Source organism: Trachurus trachurus (genome assembly GCF_905171665.1).
Source record: "Trachurus trachurus genome assembly, chromosome: 9".
Classification (NCBI taxonomy): domain Eukaryota; kingdom Metazoa; phylum Chordata; class Actinopteri; order Carangiformes; family Carangidae; genus Trachurus; species Trachurus trachurus.
The window spans coordinates 35,769,466-35,793,817 of record NC_139895.1 but is presented as its reverse complement, the minus strand read 5'-3'; the positions used below and the strand labels follow the sequence as shown (position 1 = coordinate 35,793,817).

Below are 24,352 nucleotides of genomic sequence, written 5' to 3'. Positions count from 1 at the left end.
CTTTCGGTTTCGCGAACGCTGCCCGGTGGAGTCTTGGGAATAACGCCGCCGAATCACTGCTTATGGTCGTAACTATGACGGTATCAGATCGTCTTCGAACCTCTTCGTTGTCCCTTTAAATTGCATTTATTGTGATTCAGAAAGTGAAGTGTAACATTTTAACTGTGTAAGTGAACAGGACATAAAACTATATTACGTATGATTCAGTGACAGGAGTGGGACTGGAAGGTTTAATTCAGGTCTAGCTAGCACATTACATGTATAGGGGGGAGGCGGGGGGGGGACTGTCATTTACTTCAGCAATTTGAATTGTGTCACTCCAGAGAGGAGGCTTGATGAAAGTGGAGGAGCCTTTAGGACAGAGACAGTTGGCAGCTGGATGAATCTCTTTGGTTCATTCTGATTAGATATCAAATCCAAGACAGGCAAATTACAGCAACTTCAATATGAGGCTTATGCCTGGTAACATGTGTGTGTTTAATTATAAGCCTGTGTCTCGCCCCGCTTTGTCTTTGTGTGTGATTGCTTGTGTGCGTGTGTGCATGTGTGTGTGTGTGTGTGTGAGATTTCTCTCCTTTGCAGCTGTGTGGACACTCGCTTTGTTGCACAGAGCTGCCGTTCTGTCGACTGCCGTGCGCATTATTTAGCGCACAAAACCGTGGTCTCTAGAGCTGCGTTCACTACTACCATGGTGTTGCCTCGGCTCTGGTGCTGCTGCTGCTGCATGCTGTCAGGCCCATGCCTTCTGTCGCAGTGTGTGTGTGTGTCTGTCTGCGTATGTGTGTATTTGTATTTCTGTTTCTTTGTGTCTGTGCCTTTTCCTTTGTTTCTTTGAGTTTGTGCGGCTGTTTCTTTGTGTCTGCAACAATGTGAGTGTGTGTTAACATTGTGTGCATCTTAAATCTCTTTGTGTCTGAATCTGAATGTGTGTTTTGTACCTGTTCCAGTGTGTGTCTTTGTGTGTTTGTGTGTCCTTGACTTTAAGTGTGTGAGGGTGTGTCTTTGTCTGAGTGCTTTGTGTCTGTATCTCCTTTAGTCTTATTAATTATATCTACATTTGTGGATCTACGTAAAATTAACAAACACATCTGCTGTGGCACCATGACACATAAAGTCTCTGTACTTGCTTATTCTTGTTTTGTTGAACATACCGCAGCATCACACACAGAGGCTCCCACGCACACACACGCACAGTACAGAGATCAACAAATGCATATTAATTAGGAGATATAGACACAAAGCGCACACACATACACAGTAATTAGTCTGAAGGCATTAAAAGCTTGCAGTGGGTCTCACCTGGGCTGTAGCAGTATGTTGGTTTACGTTTGCCGCACACTTAATCAGTCAAACAGTGGAGAAAGCGCACCAGAGTGTTGTTACCTAACTACAAAGGTGTCAGTGTGTATGTCACTGTGAGAGTGTGTGTCTGTGCTTGTAGAATCAGCAGTTGGAGTCTGTCTATTGACTTATTGGTTTTAGCAAAGGGATCATGAGATTGATCAGCACCTCATCATTCATTTAAATGGAGGAACTCCACAGGTATAGACACTATAGACCTGGGGGAGAAAAAGACAGAGAGGAGCAGCCTGAATGTCTGTATGTGTGTCTATATATTTGTTTTCTTTTTCATTTTGTTCAAAAAGTGACTTTATTCTGATGTCTGTGCCTGAAGTAGAAGTCTAGACATGGTTTGCCTTGTTTAGAGAAACTGAAAGCAGGGGCATGCACCTCAGGTAGCTGTGCTTTCAGTCTCTGTGTTAAAAGATATAACAGGATCTAAGTCATCTCTCTTTATTAATTTATAAGAAATGATAGATGCAGCCAGATTCATGCTTTCCACTTCAGACTAAAGTTAGTCCAACTGTTTCCCCTGGTTCCAGTCTTTATGCTAAGCTAACTGAATCTGCTTGGAGCTTCAAGTCCGTCGTGCAGACACGAGAGTGATATTGACATTTCATCACAGTCTTTGGAAGAAACCTAAAAAGTGTTTCCTAAAATGTCATATCACTCATTCAAAGAGTGAAGACTGAAAATAGACAGAGATGTAGTGTCAGGCAGATAAATAGACTGGAAAAAGGGGAGAAACAAGGAGGCAGAGAGAGAGAGACAGTCCAATAGACAGAAAAATAAAAAGTCAGAAAGTGCCAGATAGAACCGAGAAAAAGAGAAAATGGAGGTTGAAATAAATGAAAGAAAACAGAAAACTCATATTGAGGGAACGGGAGCCTGAGAGGTATCTGGAATGATGAAAGAGAGCCGGAGAAGTAAGATAGAGTGATGCAGACAAGAACGGGAAGAGCGGCAAATACTGCAGATAAAGAAGAGCGAGGCGGTGATTGTTGTCGTCAGCGGCTCTCTGACTTCTGCTCGGTGACCACAGGCCTCCTCTGCACTTCATTTATTGTCAGTCTTTATTTGATTTCTTTGTACCACTGTCATTTTCCCCCCTCTGCGTTTGCCACCCAGACACCCTGCCACTTTTGTTTTTCCATTGCAGCAGCAAAATGGCCTAGTTCTCTCCTCTAAACTTGACTTAAAGGGCCAGGGAGTGTTATTTTTCCCCTTTTTGGTGCAGTCGCCTATTTTTTTTTTTTTTTTATTCCTAAATCAGATGTTCCTTGAGTAACTGTTGATCAGTGTGCTGTGTTTGCTTTTAAAGGTTTGACTTTCACAACAATTTACCTCTACCAACTGAATTTGGATGATGTTTTCCCCTGAATGTCTCAGTGTGTGTCCTAATTTTCATATAATGTGATAGAAAAAAAAATCATGCGTCTTGAATTCGACACGTCCTTTTTAAAAAAAAACCAGCCTGCCTCTGCAGCACAGCCCTCCACTGGTGCAGATGTTGCTTCCACTTACCGGGCCGAAGACATTTTTCCATTTTAAATTGACTACTGAGCTTTTGATTCAGCCGCTGACAGCATGTGTCAGCCACCAGTGAGTGCCACATTTATTCAGAGGCAGGTTTGTTTATGTTGATATTATTCAGAATTGTTTGCAATTTGCGATGGCTGGAAAGTTGAAAAAAAAAGCACCCTGGTGACAAAACTACATGTGACGACTCTGTGCATGAATAAATTACAGGTTCTTAAAGTTGATCTTTATATTTCAGTCTGTATAAAAGTCTCCGTCTGTGATTGTGATGTAGATTAAGTAATGGTTTTCTATGCAGTTTCTGGGCTTCCTGCTTTAAAACCCTGCAGTGAAAGTTGCCTTAATGAGCTGCTAACCCTCCTTATACCGTTTTGTTGTATGGTAGTTATTGGCTGTCACATGGTGGTGTAAGAGCGGCTCCAGAGAATTTTCCACTCTGACAAAAATAAACTGTGTGGAGAACACCGGATCTGAGTTGTTCTTTTACAATTTAACAGTCAAATTCCTAAATCTTGAGTCTCCAAGGAAAGAGCTTCTTAAGATATTTACCTTGAAGATTCAAATCGGCCACATCTCCCGTTCTCTAACCCCCCCTCCCTCCCTCTTCCACTGAGGGAATTTATCCTTACAATGTTACACGGTAAGCTCTCTGCTCACATTGAATGGCCAGAAACTACATTTAGCAGGTAGCATTATACTTTAACACGGTCTCTCACTGTCCATTACTCCGGCATTGATTCCAGTTAGGCTCACATTGGAAATGGATAAAATGTAAGTGAGCCCAGGGTTTGAGTGGAGAGTTTAATCTTGTCTCCACCAGTCCTGACAGTCTGAAGCACGTTGAGCAATTGGCTACAGGCCCGCTGTGATCTCATGACGAGGTGATATAATCCCTGTTGGTCATGGTGTCTGGGCTGCCAGTTGTTTACCATTTAGTAAGCAGCAGCAGAGTGAGATGAATGTAAATGCCTGGCGTCGCCTCGCTGCTATTTTTGAGCAATCATTGAATTTACATCTATATATACATGCAGCATTATATATACACGCAGGCATAAGGTACAATGGTAAATATAGGCTCCCGTATGAATATGACAACACTTCAGTTTTGTGGCCCTGCACCAGAAAACGGGCCTGAGACTGTCCCGGGTCTGTCCAGGTCTGAGCTGTAGAACTTGTACCAACAACATAGTGTGCTCGAAACCCATTTGGCAACATTTGTGTTTGTACCCTCGCTGTCTGCCATCTCTCCACTCCGCAGCCTCCAAGAGAAGCACAAATATCATAAAACTGCTTCATTGAGGTGGAAAAAGAAATTGCTTCTCCACCAAAACGTTAAATGCAGCCCAACCAGAGCGAATGGTGAAATTCGCCAGCTGTTCTGCATTTACACAGCAAAGACGATGCAGTAAGGTCGAAATGTTGTCACATGTTCTGTTCCCCCGAGCTCCTCTGAAGATCTGGCATGACTTATTCATCCCTCTCGCCGGATTTACATCATGTAGGATATAACTTGCTGCGTTTTAACCGTGTCTGACGGTGGGGTTCATTAATCTGCCACACCCTTCGCTTCTCTCGCTTCAGCAAAATGATACAACACACGAGTGATTTCATATATTCTCAGTTCATAAAACTTTTATTTGTTTGTTTTACTTGAGCCTCACTGTCGTAAACACTCAGGGCGTTATGTAAGTCGGTCCCATGAAGCCTCCTCTGCAACAAGTAGCATCACGGGGAAGTAATGTGTCTTGTATTTGTCAGCAGCAGCGGCGGCGGCAGCAGTTTGTTTGTTTGGAATAACTAGAAGAATAAGCGCCGTGTGAACCGTGACGGTGACAGCCGGCGAGGCTTTAAAAGGAAAAGAGTGCCACCTACAGAAATGTCACTTCACAGGATACACGTTCAGGCCAACAACAAAACTGCATTGACATTTGGTTGCATAGCGATCCCAGAATAAAATAAAAGAAACCGTGTGGAAGTATCATCCTGCAGGAACAGTGGACAAGGCTCAACCAGACAGCGGTGAAGAGAAAACTCAGCCAAAAGGTGAAATTCATTGCTGCATTTTCTTTGTATTCACAAACGGAGCTCATGAGTTCCCCGCATTTTCCTCCCCATCTGCCTTGAAGACACTGAAATAAACACACTTAGCTCTTTTTGCACTGCACACAGGGTCATAAATGTTGCACAGCGATAGTCCCAGGTGAACACGGGTCATCAGACCAACACTGAGCTCTGAGTTCAAACCGCTGCCTCGTATAAAAGATTTGTCTGGGAGCGTTCAGGCACGTTATTAGGATGCCCTCTGGAGGTGTTCTGGGCATGTCCGACTTTTCAGGGGTTATATATCTTGAATTGGGAGCACCTTGGCGCACACTAGAAAGAATTCGACGATGTAGGTAGGGGAAGGAATATCTGGGATACAGTACTCACCCACCAGACTGTAGAGATGAAGAGGGAGCTAAAGCTTCATGGCCTCCTCATGAGCTTTGTGTGTATACAACCCCTGGCAACAATGATGGAATCACCACTCTTGGAGGGTTTTCATTTAGTTGTTTAATTTTGTAGAAAAGTATCACTTTCATCCAGTCATCTACAGTCAGTGATTGCTTTTCATTAGCCCACTGTAACCTTGTTTTTTCTGTTTAGGTGTAAATGATGACCTTTGTTTGTCTTTTCTGTAGTAAACCCCATCTCCTTCCGGCGGTTTCTTACAGTTCGGTCACAGACGTTGACTCCAGTTTCCACCCATTTGTTCCTCATTTGTTTTCTTCTGAATTTTCTGTTTTCAAAACACATTGCTTTACGTTTTCTATCTTGATGCTACCAGTGAGATTCCATAATATTTTCCTCAGATTTGAGTGATTACATATTTTTTTTCCTCTACTTGATCTAAAAGAAAATACAACAATTTTCTTTCTTGCTTTTTTTGTGTGTTTCTTAAAACCAGAAGGTTGGCATTTTGAATAAAAATTGTTTTGTGGCATGTCTGTGATTTGCCCTTTTTCTACAAAATTAAACAACTAAATGAACACCCTCCAAGAGTGGTGATTCCATCATTTTTGCCCCCGGGGTTGTAGAAACAAAAGGCACAATAATACTGGATACTGAGCTGCCACATATACAGTACAGTACTGGGATCTATCATAAGAACCAGATATAGTCCAAAATGCTTGCTTGGCTTTGTACCGGTGTGACTCAGACCAGCAAAGATGTGTCGGACTGTTGAGACCACAGGCTTCACCAGGAAGAAGGGATGCACACACCATCCTCCTTGACAAATGTAATTTAATGTTCATGATAACATCATATAGCATTATAAACTACTGTGCAGGGTCACAGCGCGCTGATACATGGATGTTTTACTGCAGTGATTCCAGGTCAGGCCCTAATGTTCCATCATAAGCCCCGCACAGCTACAGCCGCTCTCTCTCTCTCACAGCAAACAGCACGTGCAAATCCTCAGAGGTAAACATTTATAAGAAGATAAAGTCAAACCAAAACACACACACACACAAACACATCGAGTGAAGTCGCACATAACCCAACACACACATTCTTAAAGCCCCAGTGTTTAACTTCTTTGGCTTTTTATTAGCAAAATACGTATTTCACTGAAGTGGAATCACACCCGCATACAAATGAAAGCTTTCTGGTACCTTAGAATGAGTTGTTACAAGTCGTTACAAATACATAAGTGGGCGACGCACCGAACCGAGGCGGCCATGTTGCTTCGCCATTTTATACGTTGAGTGGCAGCGTGAACGTAGGTAACCACGGAAACTCAGCGGAGCTGTGGGCTCGGCCTGTTACAACTTTCACCACTGTGTAGTGTGAGGAAGGACGGAGGCACTGGTGTTGCATTCAGGTGCAGTCAGGCAGACGTCATTTTACTCGACGAGAGAAAGACGGTAAAACGTACAATACGACATCACCATGACAACATATTGTCAGGCCTGTATTGTTTTGCCTCGTGCTGGCGGACCACTTGTTTACATAGACGCTTGTTTATCCTGTTACATGCAGCGTCTGTTGTCTGTCTGACGTCTGCCCCATTTCACCTGAATGCAACATCAAGAATACGTTCAGATATGCAACCGCACCGCTAGATGGGGGGATTCCTACACATTATACCTTTAAGCTTTGATACAAATTTGAGTTCCTTTCCACTACTTCTCTTCCCCTGACTCACACACACACACACACACACACACACACACACACACACACACACACACCTGTCCTCCTCCCTTAGGCACGTCTTGGAGCAAACCATCCCTCTCCTCTCCTGTCAGTGGGAACAAATGAGCCGGGGCATGTTTCTTAGTGTGTGTCTGAGCGTGTGTGCAGGGCAAACTTCCTGTCTGTCTGGCCTTCTTCTCTTTTGCTGTACCCCAAAACACACACACACACACACACACACACACATACCTTGCTCCGCACTGTTACCCTCTGACAGATCACTGACATGCCGTCTCTAGGCCATCCTCTACTGCGGGTGTGTGTGCATGGGGTTACAGACAACCCACCCGACCCCCCCTTGCCACCCACCCCACCACCACCACCCACCCCACCCCTCCCCTCTGTGTCAGTCTGGCAATTGCCGTCTCTCAAGGAGCGAAGAAAGGGAGGGCAAGGGCCTTGATGTGAGTGTGTTTGTTGTCAGAGGGTTTATTAATAAAGATGACCTCAGCCAGAGTTGCTCAGAGGGTTTGTGTGTGTGAGAGGGTGTGTTTTTTTCCTTTTGTCTTTCCTTCTTTTACTCTCTCTATGTGACGCCTTCATATCGTCAAATAATTATTTCTTTGAGACAAAGAATTCCATTTTCCTTCCCCTGCCTTATCTCCTTCTCCTTCCTCGTTCTGTAGAAACAGTCTGAGGTTGTCGCACTTGTTTGTGTGGACTCCTAATGCGTCTTTGCGTGCATGGAAGTCATCTGTGTGTGTGTGTGTGGGTGTAATGGGGATAATCCGTCTTGATCTAACTCCTTTGTGTCTCAGCGTCCGTGGATGTGATTATGTGCTTCATTATGTTGGGGCTAAACAGGTTGAGTCCACTGCGTGCGTGTGTGCAGACGTCAGTCACCTGCTGTGTGTTTAGAAGAACAGATGTCCTCGTAAGAATAGAAAGATGAGTAATTTCCGTCCACGCACCGGGTCTCCCTGCCTGTCATCGCCGCGACTGTCCGTCTCTGTCCGCGGCTGAGTGATGTGACTGCAGTCGAAGCGTAGGCTGGGATGGATTTGTCCAGGTTGTAAGTTGTCATACTCTTTGGGGAACTACTTTCCACTGAATAAATAGTCCCTATGAAAACTTTTGACAGCAATATTCTGTAAAAAAAAATATATATATATATATCTGGACCTGGATGATGTTTCTTTAACAAGGTGCATCTGTTCTGTTCACATGAAGTGCAGCGATGCTCAGGGAACTCCTACAGCGTATCGAGCGTATCAGGACAGTAAGCAGAGATGTAACTGGGAGCTGAACCTCAGTCGTCTGACAGCCCCCTCTAGGTTTTGGCCACTCAATCGATTCATACACTGACATAGAAATGTCACTATACATCACTTCGTGAACCACTACCATCAGGCCTAGTTGGCTGTAACAAGTGCAAATAACTTTTAACAACCAGTATAACATATTCTGTCCAACAACCAGAACTTTTAAAAACTGTTATATGCAGGACCTCCACTGAGCATCTCCTATACTACTGCAGGTGGCTGGGAGAGGATATATTTGCATTGCAGCAGGCAGGACTTTTTGTTATTGTGGCGTTACACCCTGTCACCCAGCCCCTTTCAGCTGCAGTGGCTGCTCCAGCAGCGCAGGCCCTCCTCATGGTTTTTCCATGATATTGTGTTGCTCTTCCTGTGTTGATGTGTCGTGGCAGGACTGATGAAGCTTTTAACCAACAGCAGATAAGGGGGAAGATAAAAAAAAAACTAAAATTATCTGCAGGAGCAGATAGCGAAATGGGTTCAAAGAAAACATATATGTAATTTGGGTGAACTGACCCTTTAAAGATAAATATAAGCTCAGACAGGTCAGGAAAGGTTGATAAACTGTGTGGAGTCATGTTAGGTTGAGGTAGACGTCAGTGCTGGGAGGTGATCTCATTTGTTTAGCTGTCAAACTCCCCTCTGCATCTGTCCCCCAGGGCCGGAGCAAGAGCCTGAGCAGGACAGCCAGCCAAGCAGCGCGGCCCCCAGGGGCCCAGCAGTTACCATGGTGGGGGATGGCGGCCTGTATTTTGCCCTCTGCCTCCCCCCACTATAATGAACACAGAGGCCATTAGGGACAGGGTCCTCCTGCAGGCGGGGAGAGCCACATAATGAGATGATGTGCTGAGCTCATGCTGCTACTTTCACCTACACACACAAACAAGGACACAAGCAGAGGAGCAGATGCAAGTACTACTCACATGTGTACAAATTAAGTAACCCAAACACACAGTACCAAGTGGGGAAGTATGAATCTACACACACACACACACACCGACTTGCACACACAGATGCAAGAAGCGACTCAGGCTCACATACAGTGACATCAAAGATTTTTACAATTTGTTGCTTCACAGCCTCCAAACAGAATTCTTCCACCCTGAGGCTTTCCCAACATTAATAGAAGGGAAACGGATAGGGGGGGGGGGGGGGGGGGCAAATACTGACAGAAAGTTAAAGACGGGAAGAAGATTCGCGACAATCGATTAATGAAACAATAATTAATCAATCTATTTTGATAATCAAATAATAGAAAAAAAAAGTCAAATTCTTTGATTTCAGCTTCTTAAAAGTGAATATTTCTGGTTTCTTTGTCCCTTTATGACAATAAACTGAGTCTCTCTTTGGTTTGGGAAACACTGATGAAGACTTTTGAAGATTTTTTAACATCGTATTGACCAAACAATTAATCGATTATTTCTTTACATAATCAACAGATTAATCGATAATGAAAATAATCGTTAGTTGCATCCCTACTTTCAGCATTACATTGATGCGAAGCTGCTGGAGGAGAACACAGTCAGCGGCCTTGCATGGCCTGTAGTCAGCGCCCAGACTTGCAGCCTGTTGAGAATGAGGGGAAGAGGTCACCATCCAGCGTGACAGAGCTTCAACAGTTCTGTATAGAAGAGTGGGCAAATGTTGCACTGTGTAGGTGTGCAGCGTTGGTAGAGCTGCATCTAAACAGACTCAAGGCTGGAATTAAATCAGAAGGTGGTTCTTAGAGCAATTCTTTACTGGAGGTTGTTTAAAAAAAAAAAAAAGGTTTCAGAAGTGTTGTGTCGTTTTCTTTTACCTGCATGATGTTGTAGGTTGCATTGAGTAAATAGAACTGGAAATTTTTTGTTTTTATTCCAGGCCGCAAAGCAACAAAATGTGAATGTTTTTGAAAGGGGAGGTCTTTCTTTTCTATAGCCACCGTATTAGTCTTTAACCTCCCTCTCTGTCAATAATCTTCCACTCATGTATGGTTCCCCGGCTGCTTGCTATTTCAGCTGCAGAGCCCGACCCTCAGCCGGCTACATTTTGTTGGACACACGGCAGCAGCAGTGAGAGGAAAGCTAATGAAACAGGATATCCCTGCCGATGGGTGCTGCACAGGGGAAGAAGAAAAAGCACAATTGCCATGACCTTGACTAAATCTATAAAATCACAGCGTATGCAGAGAAGGGCTGTATGTTTACTCACTTTACTTATTCACTGGTGGGAGCAATTGTTCTTTAGGGGTCAACTCAAGGCCTGATATGCCCAAGTAACTACCCCGCAAGTCCAAGGCTGAGACACAAGTACATTTTTTAATTCTTCTGTTTTGTCTGAAAATCAAGGATGTTTATTTGCGGAGGCGTTTCCTGTTGGCAGATATATGGAATCAACACACACGTCTGTTTTATAATTTAACAATCAGTCGCAACTTCATCAGTGTTGGTGCAACTGTTCTCTAGTATACCATGTTTCATTTATTTAAAAACCTGACATGCATAAACATTACAGGCACCTTATTACCCTCCCATCAATGGTTGGTTGTGAAAAACTCCATTTCCAGTAAAACCTAGAAACTTATATGCTCTTTTGACATTTTCATGTGGAGTTTGAACCATTTACCGAATAAATTCACAATGATAAATATTCAAATACCCCAGAGACTCCAAGACTGTGGTTTATTATTGTATTTATCTATTTGTTTCGGGTTAGAGTTAGGGTTAGGGTCATATAAAATGCTCCAAAAACTAACTTAATGATTTAATCAGTTTTGATGCAAAAAAAACCCCATAAAAATAATAACACACATTATATAACACATCTGGTCTGGGATCGCTGTGGGATCCCTCAGGAGGACTTGGAGACCCACCCTCTGATAAGTGATAGAAGATGCATGCATGGATGGATGGATGGATGATTTATTATTGCAGCTGTAACAAAACAGCACAGATCATTTACAGATGGTCAAACAAGCATTTTGACACTGATTGGCATCAAGATTAACGTGTTTACTTGTGTATTTTTACTGCACCTTGTGAGTGTTCACACCTTCACCGAGCTTTTCACTAGATGGAGAGGTTTACTTGTGAGTTGACACCCACGAGTGGTGAGAAAAGCAGAGATCAGGAGTGTAAGTGGTCCAATGAAGAAGGCCTGTGTGGAACGTTGCAGGTTTTATTGGAGGGCACCTCAGCAGAAGGGATTTGTTAGGCTTTACCCCAGTATGAGACAAATATTAGGATAAACCTCCTCACTGCCCTGGGCCTTGTTGTGAAAAGGCCAGGGCCCAAGCTAGTGCTTTACCATCACATCCTCCCACTTATGTAAACAGATGTCTAATACAGCACACTCACACACACACACACACACATGCATGCATGCACAACTGAGGCCTCCCAACCCCATGCACTCACCCCCACTCATTTTACAAGGCTTTCCTCTTCTCATGCACATACACTGCACTTACACTTCAAAAACACACTTCACTTCAGGTGAATGAACTCTCTGTTCTCTTGGATTGATTTCATCACTTTTCACTTTCAAAACAGATAAAACCCGGCGGAGTACGTGCCTTTGATATAAAGCACTCATACATATGTTGTGGATCTACTGACAAATGTGAGAGTTTTACACTCTCTGTGTGTCTCTCCCCCAGTTGGGCTCACACACCAGGTGCTGCTCAGTATTTGGTGTCCACTACGGCTCCTGTGTGTTCTGGCAGCACTCAGCTCCTCAGCTCAAAACAAATATCAGTTGCCAAAAGCACTGATGCAGGCTCTTCGCTTCACACAGGAAATGAGTGGATAATAGTGGGAAGGTCCCACTTCACTGAAAAAAAAAAATTCAATCACAATCATTTTATCTGTCGACACCAACAAGTGCAGAGGGGGCTTTTTTTCATCCCTGTTCAGAGACAATAGGACTGGAAATCTCTCGTTCGCACCGCCAGAAACTTGGTGGATGTATTCTGACAGACTGCGGCGCCAGAGGCTTTGATAGCATCTGTGCTGTGGGCCGCACTTACAGAGTTCGCAACTGGCAAAGCAAATATTTTCCTCTGGCACACTGGTAACGTTAGCGAGGTCATCAAGTGTAGCAAAACTCTTACTATCCATCTGCCCAGTGGGCGCAACCATTCTCAGGTGATTTCTGACTGATAAATGTTGTAGAGCTGTGGTTCCTATAACCTGTGGGCCCAGCTCCTTGGCCGACCGGATACGCCGTGTTTTTAACGCTTTAGAAGTGAATTCTTATTTTTATTATTTGAATGTTGAAACGCTTCTGTTGATTTTGGCCAACCACCACGACAAGAAAAAACTAATTTCATTTGGCCTCTGTCTTTGCGGTTGGATGTGAGCCACCAACATTTCTTCAAGACTTTGAAGTGGGTCCCTGAGGACTGTGTCCCTTTGGAATTGATATTTTCAATAACTCTTCCACATTATTGGTACCTTTCTCTAATTAAGTGCCTATCATTAAGGTGGTATAAATTGCTGTGATTGCAAGGATAATTATATTGCTTCAGAAATCAATTCTAGGCCATTGCTTAGAGCAAATTCTGGGTTGCCAGGTTGTGAAAAATCTTTTAATAACACCCTGTGTTAAAACCTTTATTCATAATAAAGCTGTAGCCTAAATAAAATGCTTAATCAGTGATCATACAGTCCAATTAGTTAAAACGATTTCTTACAGTGCATGGCATAAGTTTTTTATGTTTATTAATATTTATAATAGATCTATAAAGCTTTAGTCAATCATCTAATTACATCAAGGAAGACATTAATAACAGCTTTTTAAAAAAAAACATGTACAGTGTAATTAAATTTCACATTGTTAGAGTAGAGCGACTGTTAAAATGTCAGTATTGATCTTTAAAGCCAGAAATCTCCCAAAGTCTATAAGAGCAGAGTAGTTGTACAGAGCAGACATAATATTTCATGGAGAGGCCAAAGCATGAAGAAGACAAATGCTACACCTTCAGCTGTATAACACTCATTTCTATGGTACACTGAATAATCGATCCTTCAGTTGAGTATGGATTGACGACCCTCATGAGGGATCTCTGTGGGAATTGACTCTGTCATGCCTTGGCGTTGATAATGGACCCAGCAAATGGCGGCCATCTCTAATTTTAGCTTGTAAATCACGACCCATGAGTAATGTGCTGCACTTACAGGGGTCAGAGTTTACAAGTGAATCACTCTGGAGGACAAAGTCAGAAAAGTCCGGCTTTGCAGCTCAGTCTTTTTTGTTTTCAAGGGGGGGGGTGGGGGAGAGCCGTTGTTGTTGTGTCGGTGGTGTGGGTGGGGTGATAAGTTGGCATTCATCGCTCAGATGCAGCTCTGACCTTGGCCAGATGTCCAGCAAGATGGATTGTGTGTGCGTACACGCGTGGATGTGTGTGTTGGCGGCCAGGTTTTCGGAGAGTGCTCGGCTCTAATATGGACTGGCAGGCATTTTGTTGGGCTTTATTGCCACATGCCTCTTCCAATCCTGCTGCTGATTAGAGCTGCCATCACTGGCACGCACACACACACACACACATACACACACACAGACCACATGCGCGCGCTCTTACGATGCAGACTCGCACACTTTGGCACACGCTCAAAGCTCGGGCCTTTGCATGTGATTAGCATCCAATTGCGTTGTCTTGTGCAGTGATCAAACAGAGCGTGGAGTTGTGCTCTTGTCGAGGCCGATGGGAGGAAGTGACGGCTACATCATCGCTCCACTTTTATTCTGCTCATCAGGGTGCTGTCAGCTTAGACAATGTCAAATTTGGTGCAAGGCAATTAAAGGCCCATGCAGGCTCATATAGACACTGCATGCTCACATCATGCAACACACATCCTCCCACACACACACACACACACACACATGTATTTACAATAAGCATGCAGGCGATTAGCTGAGAAAGTGCAGGTTTAAACTGTTAGTCATTGCTGATTCACGAGCGGCTGGCTGGCTTCCACACAGCCACTCACTGTGCTGCCTGTCAAACACACAGGCAGCCAGCACCTGGAGGTGTGTGTGTGTGAGTGTGTGTGTGTGCAGGTGTTCTTGAAATGCTGTTTTTTAACCAGACTCTGTCACTCCGCCCCGCTCTCTGCTCCGTGGCCTCGTGTGTATGTGTGTGTCTGCCTGCGTCTATGCTTGGGGACTATATGTTATGGGCCTCGGTTTGTGTGCAGACGTTCATCCATATTTATGTGTGTATGTGTGTGTGTGGGTTTGTGTGTGTATGTGTGTGTAAGTGTGGAGCCTTGCAGGCTTTTTGGCTGCTGTGTTCTCCTGGATGAGGCCAATGGAAAGCTGAGGTCTGGATGACTTACTTATTTAGGAAAAATCTCCCAAAGATGGCCAGTATGCTGCTGTGTTGTCACATAGTTGTGTGTGTGTGTGTGTGTGTGTGTGTGTGTGTGTGTGTGTGTGTGTGTGTGTGTGTGTGTGTGTGTGTGTGTGTGTGTGTGTGTGTGTGTGTGTGTGTGTGTGTGTGTGTGTGTGTGTGTGTGTGTGTGTGTGTGTGTGTGTGTGTGTGTGTGTAGTGTGTGTGTGTGCATAGGTATCCCAGCCAGTAGCCTCAGTAGCAGCAGTATATTTCATCTTGGAGAGTCATTTTTCCTAACAGCCTTTAAAGTTATTCTGCTGCTGGTAAAGCCTCAGCAGACGGGCCGTCGGTTCAGTCCCAGGTGGAGACACTCACCGAAGGGTTAAACGCTCTACCAGAGGCGTTACACACACACACACACACACACACACACACACACACACACACACACACACACACACACACACACACACACACACACACACACACACACACACACACAAACACACACTCACACTCATATGGTGAGTTAGCCACAGCCATGAGGTCCCTGATTAAGTCCGAATTCACTTTACAGCATATTTAATTAAACTAACTGGATTTCTGAGACCCCACCACCAAATAGAGTTTCGTATTTTTTACGTAACTCGGCCTTTATTTTCTTGCAGGATCCACCCAGAGTCTTCGGGTGCTCTCTCCTTTTAGAAAAACAAGTCAATAGCTGGTTTCAGATTGTCGCTGCCCAATTAAAACCATGAAGGATTAAATTATCCCTTTATGGGTTGAGAACATTTTTTCCACTTTTAAGTTAAAAAAAAAAACAGTTAAAAACATATTGGATTGTTTGGAAACTGCCATGTCACAAAATAAAAAAACAGGGTTGTTTTACTTTTACTTCCACAGGACATTTAGAAAAAAAAAAAAAAGTCTGAACCAGAGAGGGTTTTAAAAGATTTCACATTTGATTTTTCTAACAGCTTTGTGATGGTCTTACCCAGAATATGAGGTTGTGTGCGTGTGTGTGTCTGGCTTCAGTCAATATAGACTGATGGACATCACAGCTTTTCTCGTCAATATAGTGCAGCACACTGTGCACAAAATGTAGCAGAGTTTTCCAGTGCCTGCTTTATTGACAGCAGTGAATGAACTATGATGGTGTCAGAGGTTTGGCTGCTGCCATTGTGCGCTCCCCGTGTGTAACAGTAGCCGACCCATACGTTACTGACAGTGTCCGCTTGGCCCGCGGCGCTCTCAATTGTGATTAGTGTGCCGCTGATGCTGACATGAATCTTGGCCTCTAGACACACACACACACACACACACACACACACACACACACACATATGCGGATAAAAGTGTACACACAAACACAGACTTGGCTGGGACTCGGCAGTTAGTTATGTGATCTGCAGCGTGAACCGTGGGATCCAATGAATGCCAGCCTCGAGCATTCAGGTGTGTGTGTGTGTGTGTGCGTGTGTACTGTAGATGTGTGAGGTGAGGTCAGAGAGTGTGTTTAATGTGTGTGTATTAAAGCAGCACAAGTACAGTACAATGAAATCAAGTTAATCCACACACATTTTCACATCAGGCTCAGTGTTGGTCCACACGCTGCTGTGCTCATGCCACAGCAGGAAGGAGCCACCTTGACAGCACTGAACCACAAAGGGCAAACCTATCCTAGCTTGTTAACTCGACTGCATCATCCACTTCTACATCACAATGATTTTCAGACAGCTGTCAACTGTTTTTTGTTTTGTTTGTTTTGTTTTTTACTTTATGGTATTTTTCTTTTAGCTAACAGCTTTCTTAAAAAATAGGTGCACAAGTTTGGACCACAACTGTTCTCTTTCAACCATAGACTGTGAAAAGAATGGACGTAGCATCCGTGACGTCACCCATTGGTTTTGGGGAGTCGTTTTTGTGACTCAAATATGGCGGCCTAAACTGCGCCATGTTGGATTGGCCGGCCGAGAACCCGCCCACTGGCCTCGAAGCAGCCTGTCTCCGGACCGCTCCGGACCTGTCACTCAACGTTTCCGTGCCCTAATTGGCCAGAGTTTTAACCTAATAACAGTAAAACGGTAGAGTTAAAAAAAAATTCACCCCCCTCAGAGTGTGTGCGGGGGTAGAAACTATCGGTTGAGACCAAAAAACGTGCTGACACCAGGCTTTTAACATGTTTATTGAGGATGTAAAGTCGGCGATTTTAACATGGGGGTCTATGGAGAATGCTGCTTTCTGACACCAGCCCCCAGAGGAAGCCAGGGGGATTGCAGTTTTTTGAACGCGGAAGTGAGCTTCACTTCTCAGACCGACAACTGCCCCCTTGCTTTCAACTCTTGTTGTTATAGTAGGATATAGGACACAATATCTTATCTGTCATACAAAATAGACAAGTAACATGGAAAAAAGAACACCAGATAAACAAGTCCTGTTCAAAGTTAGTTGTGATAGGTTAAGTCAAGATACCTTGATATAAATGTATGGGGGACATTTTTCTAAGCTGTTTGAGGCATTTTTCATGTAATCTCTGCTTCAAATTGGCTTTACTGACATGACAGATGAGTAATTTCAGTCCAGTTATCAAATGAATACAGTACAGACGATTAGCAATAAAAAAAATGGAATAATATGTAAGTACCATATACGTAGAATAGATTATGATGAAAGCAATTTAATGACAATTATATTGTCAGGACATGTGCTACTAATGTAATCACTCTATCGTTTCTCTTTTGTGTGACAGCAGTTTATATATTTTCCAGCTCACGCTGCAGGCTGCTTTTCATAGACAGGGGCAGTTTCTGAGGCTCAGAGACATGGATAAACTGGGGATATATGCTATATTGCTTAGTTTTTCAAAGAAAAACCTCTCAAATCTCAAACCTCAAATCCCTGTATGTCTCACAGAACAGTAGGACGTGTGATTCTGTGTCACCATGTATCTGTATCTGCCTGTGGAAGGCCTGTTTCTACTTACTTAGTCTGGTGGCCAGGTACTCTGCTGTCATGTGCTCTCTCTTCAGGGTTAAATAGGCCTCTAATCTATTTTGTGACTTAGTGGTTTTGTTCCAATATTTGATATAACCTTCTTTTCATTTTGAGATGATTGTGTTGGGCCAGATTGTGTTTGGTGTCTGTCCACAAGCTCTGCTCACAAACACCAGAGCTCAAGGATCAGCTGGCAGAGAGGGGTCTCTTGTTCTTCTCTTTGGATGCTCATCTTTTGTTCTTATCTTTGTAAATATCTGTCTCACTCATCTTTCAAACTTTGAATCCTCAACTCGATTGTTTCTGTGTGACTGATCTCTTGTTTGCAGAGACACAAAGTCATGGCGACTCATTAAACTGCACATTTGCTTTGAAAATTCCAAATCTTTTCAACTTTTAACACAGTTAAACAACAATTGGTTTGCTGAACTACAGCTCCTATGGCCTCTTGCATACTGTGTTGGCGGTTAGCTCGGTAGCTACAGTAGTTCACCCAAGAGCCAGATGTTTCCAGAGTTTTAATGCGTCTGTGTATGTGTGCGTTTGTGTGTGTGTGTGTATACTTCCACCTGTCACTGATTACCCCCTCTCTTCTTCTTCTCTGTCTCTCTTTTAGCCCAATGTGACCTTCATCTGGGTTGCGTGTCTCTACTCAACATTCACGAAGAAGACTGAAGCAAAAAAAAAAAAAAAAACTGAAGGGGAGATTAAGAAGAAAGCACACAGACGCGCGAGGGAGGAGAAGAAAAACAAGTAAGAAAGTAAAAACAGAACAAAGGGTGGAGAAGAAAAACAGCAGCATCTTTGCTGCCTCCTCTGAAACCTTCCACGGCAAACAGCACGACTGGCAGAGTGAATCAGAGGAGGAGAAAAGAGGAAAGAAAGGGAGAGGTGTGGTGAGGCATGTAAAATGTGCAAAGAATCAAAAAAATAAGAAGGTGGATACGAGGAGGGGAAAAGGAAGCCTTGCAAGGGCGGGGGAGGGGTGAGTTGTCAAAACAGGATGTGGAAATTACAGACATTTTCAGGTACTCCCGGAAAGAAATTATTTTGGTGCAAGACAAAGAGAAAAGGCAGAGGGAGCGGGAGTTCAGAAGGATAGGGAAAGAAAAGATTGAATGTGGATTTCAGATATCAGAGCATCATGTTAACAAGAGGGGGGGGGGGGGGTTGCACCTTTTCCTGATTGCGTATGTGTGAGTGAAAGTGTGGTGGCCAGATTTCGCCCGAAGCACCAAAAGTAGAAGAATGAAGAAAACAGAAGTGACCACGCACAGAATTACAACTTCAGTTTTAGTGAATCATGAATTTTGTGACGCGTGATAAAAGCAAGAGGTAATTTTTTCACTTTAAGTTTCATTTACTCACTGAAATATATCGAGCTGACTAAAGTCTGGGGAGAGAAGTTGAGAGGCTGAGCCTTTAGTTATGACTCTCTGCTCACAGCACATTTTATGGCAGCTGGTGTTTTATAGCCTCTTGTCCTGGTTTTGCCTCTCAGGCGACAGGCAGCCCGGCCTAGTCTGACTGGAATACTTCCATACCGTACCGTAGTAGTTTTCCTACTGTGAGCTAGAAGCAGAGATCAATACCAGCCTCATATCTGGAAGTCAGGTAGCAGTTACCTTAGCTTAGCTTAGCTTAGCATGACTTATGGATACAGGGAAACAGAAAAGAAAAGGTCCCACCAGAACCTCCAAAGATAACCAAAGTATCAAGAGGACACGTTCTCCATTATTCTAAATTAGATAATTGAATTGTAAAAAGAAATAGCAGCGACACAGTTGTGAATAAAGCAGCATGACCGCGGTCACACAATGTCACCGTCACTGACTGGAAATGAAATGTAGCTGTAGCTGTGAATAATTTAACAACTGTAATAGTTCACTTTGGGTTTTGGTTAGAAACACCATAATTGTGGAGCAAAAAACATGCACCCAAATGACACAAGTAGTTCTACCTTTTAATATAAAAGTCAAATAACATCCCCTGTATCTAGGTTACAGGGATGTTATCTATGGAGGTAAGAGTGGTGTCAATCTTCTTACAGTATGTTCCTCTTGACAGCAGCGTGAATTCTAAATTTAGCCTTCCTGTTTTTACTGTAGGTGGTAGGCCTATGTATTTACAAACACATTTGCAATATGAGAAATAGACGCAGAATAACTACAGTAATACACAGTGAATAAGAGGCCTTTGTGGCTTTGACTGCTGAGATATGAAAAGATGAAACAACAAAAGAGAAACAAGAAGATTTGATGTATATTTTTAATTCAGAAGATGTAACCGGACACAAACCAAAGTTATTTCTGAGCAATCCTTGTTGTAAAGACCATTGTATCATGTATTTGTAGTAGCTCTTACATGACAGCTTGTATGCTCATATAATCGAGGGTTAGAATCCACAACCAACAGTCCACTGCTGCCTTTACCTCTAAAACCAAACCCCTCCTACAGTGTATGGTACGCTGGATATCACCATGTGTGATATGCGCATGTGAGAGTGTGTGTAAGTTAGTATAGGTGGCCATTAGGGCGCGTCTCTCATTTACAATCAGCTGTCTGTTTGATGGAGCGTCTGGGAGCTGCGGCAGACTTCACTAAATTGCCTTCGATAAAAAAAAGTTATTTGTATCCCAACTTTAACCTGCAGAATACACAGACATATGGGCTTAAACACACACATACACACTCTCAAACATAGATATGTATACTATACTATGATGACAACGACAAATCCTCTCACACACATAAACACCAAAAGTGAGGGAAAAAACAGCCTCCGGCAACACCGCTCCATTTCCTCAGTCCATATTTCTCAAAAAAGCAAGTGTGTGCATGTGTGTGTGTCTCTCTCATCACAATGCACTTATCCCTCGTTCTCTCTAATAATTCTGAATCTCTCTCTCTCTCTCTCTCTGGCTGTCTGTCTCACACTCTCTATCTGTGTCTTTCACAGTGTGTGTTTATCTCTGTGAGGATATTGGTTGCCAATCATAAATAGCTTTCTCTCTGACAAGGTGCCGTCACAGACGCCAAGAGCTCGGGGGAGGAGGTGGGGGTGCGGGAGGGAGGGAGGGAGGGAGGGTGAGAAAGGTGGAAGAATGGAGGATATGACAGTGAGAGGGGAGAGATAGAGAGAGCAATAGAGGGAGGAAGAGGAAGAGGAGGAAGAGAGTGGAATGAAGCAAGAGCGATGGAGGTGGAGGTTATGCACATCAAGGTATAGTGTGACAGGTGTCAGATATATGCAGAAATAAATGTACTCCACTTATATACACACACCCCCATGCACACTCAATCACACAGCAGAAATTGAAATGTTGGTGCGCGCTAACACAGTCCTACACACTGAGAGGCATGCAGTACAACACGAGCTGCTACTGTAAATTCTCAGATAGCGACGGGCGCTTTCATTTATCTCTCGCTGCTGAGGGAAACCGGCAAGAGTATTTTATCATATTTTAGATACCATCTCCTTCTTTTCTCATCTGTGCCTGGTTTAATTTGCTGGGTGCTGCTAACGCTAACATAACACTTCTTCCCCCGTTTGCCTGTTGCCCTGATGAATGGAATCTAATGTACGTTAACACGGCGCAGTCTCCCTCAGAACAACAACAGGGACACTCTGTTGCTCCGAGTTTCTCTCATGTAACAAAATTACTGTTTTAATTTCACTCTGTGTTTTTTTTTCCTCTTCCAGTCACTTCCAGCATTCTTGTTTTTTTTTATTTTTCCATTTTTTTTATTGCTACTCCACATTGGCTGCAATGGTTTTTCACTTTAAAAGTGTTTCAGCGCCTAAGGGGCTGTGATCCTTAAGGCAGCTTCTCTCTGAAGGAAAAAAAACAAAAAAGAGACAAAGTAGAAAAAAAAGCAATTGGAATACATTAGTGACTAAGAGCTCAGCTTTGGTTTCAGGACTAGCTTGACATTTTGGGAAATACGCCTTTTCACTTAGTTGTGGGGATTTATGAGGAGATTCATACCGTGTACGTAAATTAAACATAAAGTATAGAGTAAGCAGCTAATTGGCTGCGTCTCAAAAGCACATGGACTCACTTATAAAACTACACCTGGGCTTTTTGTGAATGAAACACATGACGTAACACAGTTTGTTGATTAAAACTGTTTTAAATATTCAGAGGTGTCAATACATTATTTTTTTATTTCCTCATATTCATTCATGTATTCTTAACAACGTTTCACTGATCCTACATCTTTCTGAAGTGATTGGACATAATCAGTGGATTAAAACTCAGAACCTTAATGCTGAATGTAATTCCCTTTGAGTGATTTACCCCCCTCCCTCCCAGCTGTTAGGAGGTCTTTATTTGTTTGTGCTGATCAGGGCCTTTTCTTGGATGCTGGCTGTTATTTGAGATCTTATAATCTATAACTGTTCTGGCAGTACACGCATTTGAGTGACACAGACATATACTCTTGGCCAAGTACATGTCCAGTCCCTACACACACACACACACACACACCCAGGTTCCCCTCCATCAGTTTTGATGAGGTGAACCTTCTGCATCTTGCATTCCTCCGTCCTCTCCCCCTCTCCACGCAGCAGCAGTCCTTGTCTCTCAATCGATCCCAGCTTATCTTCCCGTAAACCTGGACCTTTTTTCTCTCCTCCTCGCCCTGCCACCTCCTACCCTTCTCTCCTTCCTTCTCATTGCTATCGATCAGCCTATGTGTTCAACAAAGTAGAGAGCAGGCAGCGGTTAATGTAGAGCCAGGCCGGAGGAGCGTTGCTTGTGGTTCACGTATCACCTTTCCCTCCTAATGGGCCCAATCAGGCTCTAATAGACCCGGGGCTGGAGCACTCTCTTCTCATTCCTCTCACCTTACACTTATGGTCTCTTCAAACAAATATCTCCACTAACTGATCTGAGAGCTGTCAATGGCAGATTTCTCCTCAAATTTATTCATCCAGGGAAGGATTTTTGCTTCTGCTGAGTGTGCACGAGCGCCTTGTCGGAAACGTCCTGCTTTGCATTTTTCACAGTAATGCACATTCATTCCTTGGGATCTGCCCCATACGAACCACAGTCTGCTAATTTTGGCCACTGGGACCTGCCCAGTACTGGAAACTGAACTCTTTCATCGTTTCCTGTCTTCTCTCAGTCAGTGAACACACTGAATCTAGCTGGGTTAACTGCCTTGCTGAAGGGCACCTTCATTGTTGACTAGTTGTTGAGTCAGAGTTCTCCTCTACAGCTTTCACCTGCCTTTCAAGGGTTTGAATGGCTTATGAATAAAAAATAAAAGAATAAGAGTGTTATCAAGGGAGATGAACAAGGTTGCACAGTTCAGTGTTGACAGTGAGACAACACAGTTTCTCATTATAAAGTTAGAGGAAACATAAATGAATATGCTATAAGCTGCCTGCTAATCTTCCTTGAGCTAATATTATTCAACTATTGGACCAACCAGTATTCAGTTACAGATGAACATTGATTCTCTCACAAATGAAAGGTTACATTTGATATCAAGGAGTTTGTTGCTGCAGCCTCTGTTGGTCTTATATGACCAGCACACAGCAGCTAAAAAAAAGCTAAAAGAAAGTAGAAGAGCACAAAGAGCAGTCTGACAAGCTGTAAACCCTCCTCCTGAATGATTCCCACCCTTTGAGCAAAACACAGTTCCTGCAAGGGAAGATATGAAGGACAAAAAAACAACACTGCTGCTGCAATGAAAATGATGCTGCAAATTTCTTTTGTTCTTCTTTCTCTGACATTATAACACGTTCATTTTAATTTCTGGTGCAAAAATCAGAGGAAATAACTGGCAGACACAGAGATTCAAGTCAACAAGGGTTTGGATTTAGTTACAATACAAGTTGGCCCGTTAAATTAAACAGTAATTTTTAATGAATGACACTTTGGGAAATAATTTAGCAAATTTTGTTTCCTCAAAATAATGTTACTTATCCATGCTTTGTTGAACACTTGACTTCAGACATCAGAGCCTTCATGTTCTGAGCCGTGTTTATCCTCTGTTTGGGGATGTTCACATGTTCCCATATCTTAACTGAAATTATTCTTTAATATATATAGGCTCCAACTACAATCTATAGTTGTTTTTCATCCACACTTGCAGGGTGCATAACCACAGATCAGTTCAGGCCAAATTTCAATCACTTTTATCCAAGTACTGCAAGTCTGTTTGGAAAGCTATGAAACTGTATAAGCAGATAAACAAACTCAACTTTACCATGAAAGCCTCAGCCCACAAAGTCATGCTGACCCTCAACATTTACACTACACTCAGTCATATCTTTTCCTTTCAGTCCTGTTTTTTTCCTCCTTTGCCTCTCCCATTCTATTCATCTCTCTGTCAGTGTTAGCTTGCCTCCCTCCATCCCTACCTGCCTGCCCGTCATTGATGTGTGTGTGTGGGCTGTTTCTATAGGAGTCCAGCTAGGTGTAACCTTTCTGCCCTGTGGCACCTCACTGGGATCCAGGGCTCTGGGCTCAGCGTGAACTCCTGAACTCATCCCCCCGAAAGAAACGCTCAAATAACGAAGCCCGAACCGAAAGGACAGAACAGATAGAGTGGGAGGGGAAAGCGAAAGAGCGCTACTGGACAATTAGCCCCCCAAGGAGCGTAGTAGGCGGTCTCCCCAAGCCAAAATACCCGTACACTGTGAGCATCCGAGGGA

The 24,352-nt window shown here is 43.4% G+C and overlaps 1 protein-coding gene across 3 annotated transcripts in view; it reads left to right on the top strand.

Moving 5' to 3' along the window:
* sema4c (sema domain, immunoglobulin domain (Ig), transmembrane domain (TM) and short cytoplasmic domain, (semaphorin) 4C) overlaps nucleotides 1–24,352 on the top strand; it is a 101,485-nt gene that overhangs the window by 16,637 nt on the left and 60,496 nt on the right. For 2 of the 3 annotated variants that reach the window (XM_083978658.1, XM_083978657.1), the window contains exon 2: nucleotides 18,302–18,438. The exons of the other annotated variant lie outside the window; for it this stretch is intronic. The gene's annotated coding sequence lies outside the window, so the exon portion shown is untranslated. The remainder of the gene's footprint in view (nucleotides 1–18,301; nucleotides 18,439–24,352) is intronic. 3 annotated transcript variants of the gene reach the window in all.